Source organism: Octopus bimaculoides, chromosome 6 (assembly GCF_001194135.2).
Source record: "Octopus bimaculoides isolate UCB-OBI-ISO-001 chromosome 6, ASM119413v2, whole genome shotgun sequence".
In the NCBI taxonomy this organism is placed as follows: domain Eukaryota; kingdom Metazoa; phylum Mollusca; class Cephalopoda; order Octopoda; family Octopodidae; genus Octopus; species Octopus bimaculoides.
Window position 1 is genome coordinate 96,772,758 of NC_068986.1, and position 4,379 is coordinate 96,777,136.

Here is a 4,379-nt window from a genome sequence, read left to right on the forward strand (position 1 = left end):
GAAAGTTATTAATTAAAATTGACTGAGTGATCATATTTCTCAATATAAAATGCAGCCTTAGTTTTGAAATAGGTATGGTAATATTGGTTTCAAATTTTGACACAATGCCCGGGTGTGGTTTCGATCCTAAAGGAGTGGTGAGTTGATTATATCGACCCTAAAATGATGAAAGGTAAAGTCAACTTCGGTGGAATTTGAACTCTAAACGAAATGCTGCAAAGCATTTTGCTCGGCGTGCCAACGATTCCACCAGCTCACCACCTTAAGAAGTTGTAGTAATATAAAAAAAAATGTTATTGAACAAAAGAGAAAAAAGGCAAATTTTCAGATTAACACCCGCACGATCTTCACTAGGGTTAGTGTTTTAGGGTCAGGGTTAGGGTTAGGGACGGAATTCCCTAACCGTAACCCTAAAACCCTAGTGAAAATCGTGTGGGTGTTAATCTGAAAAATTACCAGAAAAAATATATACACTCTAATATTCAAAGAAAGTATTGTTTGAAACACATTATCATCATCACCACTTCCACCATCATCATTTAACGTCCGTTTTCATGTTGACATGGGTTGGACAGTTCGTTCAGAGATGGCAAGTAGAAGAGCTGCACCAGGTTCCATTCTTATTTGGCTTGGTTTCTATGGCTGGATGACCTTCCTAACACCAACCATTTTATAATATGTGTGCTGGGAGGTTTTAATGTGGCACTAGCACAAGAGCCAGCACAGGACTCTTTGCAGATTAATCCTCTTTGCCAGTGGGGAGTGGCTTTAACACTTCAGCTGTGGAGAATGGATTTTATCTTTTGAACAGATACGACTGATTTGTTAAACTGACAGATGTAACCATCAATTGTTTTAGTTCATTAGCTTTTTCTCTTTATATTTTCTACCAAGTGAGCTCTAAAGGAATCTTAGAGTAGAGAAACCATTTTAAAAATAAACCTTACTGGATATATCAACAAATTTTAAAAAATAAAAATATCCTTTTTATCCATCCTTTCATTCTTTATTGCCCACAAGGGGCTAAACATAGAGGGGACAAACAAGGACAGACGAACGGATTAAGTCTATTACATCGATCCCAGTGCGTAACTGGTACTTAATTTATCGACCCCAAAAGGATGAAAGGCAAAGTCAACCTCGGTGGAATTTGAACTCAGAACGTAACGGCAGACGAAATACTGCTAAGCATTTCGCCCGGCGTGCTAACGATTCTGCCACCACCCTCGACATGCACATAAACCATAGTTTTTATTTTAAAAATTAAAATTTTGTTCTATCAGCACAAATATATACCACTGTATGCATTTTCTTACATCCAGTAATCTTAATAGTAATAGTTTTACTACCTTTTATATATGTAGCTTTATTACATATGCTTTAAGTATGTATTCTCATACATATAGTTACATATCTAGACATGCTCATATATATTTAAATGATAAACTTCTGGAAAGTTTTACAAATTTTTACAGTTCCAGTGATGGGTTGGATCTGTAGCCTTCGAATTAGCTTTCTCCTTTCTGGTTTTGAGAAGCTTAATTTCTCAAGATTGGTATTTAGGCAGTGTTACATATCCATATATATGTATGTATCTATGTATGTATGAAAGAGAAAGAAAGAAATTGTATACAATGCTCAGGTGCACTACAACTAAAAAAAAGAAAGCCACCAGGTGTACTGAAAAAACCCATCATGTGTACGGCTTTCCGGAAGCATGGAAGTTTTGAAGGATGTATGTATGCATGTATGAACCTATTTATGTATTATGTACCTGTGTGTGTGTGACGACTGCATTGTTTTGAAGCTCGATAAAACCATTAAGTCCTTTTATATATAACAGAAACTAAATTAATAGTTGCATAGATGTTAAGCTACGTATCAGGAAAACTTGGGCAGCACTTAAAAGTCTCAGCATGACACGGAAATATTAACTTGATATAAGATAATATTAAATAATATTCCACCTCATTTTTGATAACATTATCCAATCTATTTGGCACATTTTTGATTACACAGGTATAAATTTTTGTGTTTCGAAGCAAAAACAACCTCTTCACAGTTAATAAATTGTTTTCCTTCTAATCGTCGAACTGGTCTGAAAATATGATAGTCAGATTGAGCAAAATCAGAGTAAGAAGGTTGAGGCAAAACTTCCACTTTTAGTGCCATAATCTTTTCTTGAATGACATGGGCAAGAGGTGGTCTGCGTCATCGTGTAAGAACAACACCCTTTTATGACAGACCAATATGGGTGCTTTTTCTGCAAATCTTTGTGCAATGCTTCTATTTGACAACAATGTTTGTCCGCATTAACTATTTCGTTTTAGTTCAACATTTCATACTATAAAGTGTTAAACCTTTTTTCACTTGCGGTACACTTATATTCTTTTCAAAATTCGGCGGCATACCTGAACTAAATATATAACTAAAAGTATAGAGAAAAAAAATTATATTCAGATTACACTGCGACGCACCTAGCATCGTCTCGTGTCGCGGCATACCGGTTGCGGAGAACTGTAATAAACGATACCCTTCATATCCCATCAAATACAGAGTATAACTTTGTTTTCTGGTGTAGTCCTGGTTTGGTGATGTATTATCTTGTAGCGTAATTCTCTCTCTCACTCTGTTATATATACATGGATACGGACGTAGTGCTTAACAGCTAGCCTTCGGCCGCACTTTTGGATCCTGTTGGATCCACTCTGATTGGATGGTATTGGCGCATTTTGTCTCCTGTTCTATTGCGTGCCAATATGCAACCCAACCAATCGCAGCCTTCAAATAAGGTCACGTGGGACAGTTTTCTGAACCCCAGTGTGAACCGATAAGATATTATATAAATAGCCAGCTTTTTCACCGTCATAGTTTGTCAGCCTTCTCCGCTCCAGACCTCCTGAGGTCTAGCTGCTGACCACAGAGCACACAGCCAGTTCTAGCGACGACACAACAGCAGCTTCATGGAGAAAACCAACTCTTCGTCCAGCATTCAGGACCTCCAGCTTCTTTGCGTCTACATCAACTTCTCTACGTATACACCACCAACAACACTCGCACAGGTTCTCTCCACAGTTTGTGAATTACTTCACCGTGGTTAACAGCGAGTACAACCTGCAACGACCGCCTGTACCAAGTAACCGGCCGCAGCATTGAAGCCTCAACTTATTATACATGTCTCTTCCCGGCTCTGCCTTGCCGCCACAACTTCTTGTTACAGCACCTCAACTACTGTGTACCTTGAGTACGAACTGGTATTTACCATCCTTGTGCCTGAACTTTATTCTAACGTCCTAATAGACTCTTTTCTATGCTCTGTATTTCTCGCACACACATACATCTGTTTGTATACACATACACGTTGTATACATGACGGCTTGTCTATTATTGTGTTTATATGTCGCACACACACACACACATACATGTTGACATATCAATAAAACCTGTTAAACCTTCTAACGGTTGTGTCTCTCTTTTCCTTTCGACACTCATACTCATTTATCCTCTATTCGTATATTATTTGTATCGACCGTGCGATGTGCTAAAAGAACCATTCCTCGTTACCTCTCCTGGTCGCACGGTCGTTACAGTCTCTTTTCACCGGGTGCTAACCATTGTCGTTTCCGTTGGATATATTTACAGAAAACCCACATTTCATCACCTGTGGTGATTCTACCTAGGAAAGTTTCGGTAGCAAGTCTACTCTTGAATGACGAGCGAAGAGTAGCATTTTTTCAAAAAGCTGAGAAGCATTCAGGCGATGAAGGGCCCACTGACTACATTTGAACACCTTTCCAAGCTCATGAAGCCATTTTCTGATCGAAGTGGAACTTGGATTCAACTGTTTCGTGCTAATTTTCGTGCAGTCTGCTTTGATTTTCTTTATCTAAAGTTTCAGAAGTTCGATATTGACAGAACTTGGCCGTCCAGACGGAGGGGAAGCTGTAAAAGAAAAACTTCCCAGGCAACACTGGCCAAACCAGGGTTGACATATTCATACACTTAAAGCTTCATTTCCATACAGAACGAATATTTCTTGTCGCTTTTATTGCTGAAGGGCTTCTTTTGAATTCATAAAGCATGCAGTGTCTGATGTCTAAACGCATTTCAACGGGTAAAATCGTTACATATTTAACCACTACGACATACATGCATGCGCACACATACACGATCATACATACATACATACAAATATGTAGACAGACAGATAGATGGATAGGTAGATAATAAATAAACTCTCATGTACACACACATACATATGTGTATGTGTGTGTGCATGTGTAATCAGATTTGGAACGATAAAGAATTTAAAAGTAAATGTTTGTTAAGTATTACAAATATAATTATGATGTCAGCGATAGTTGCGTACATAATAACGA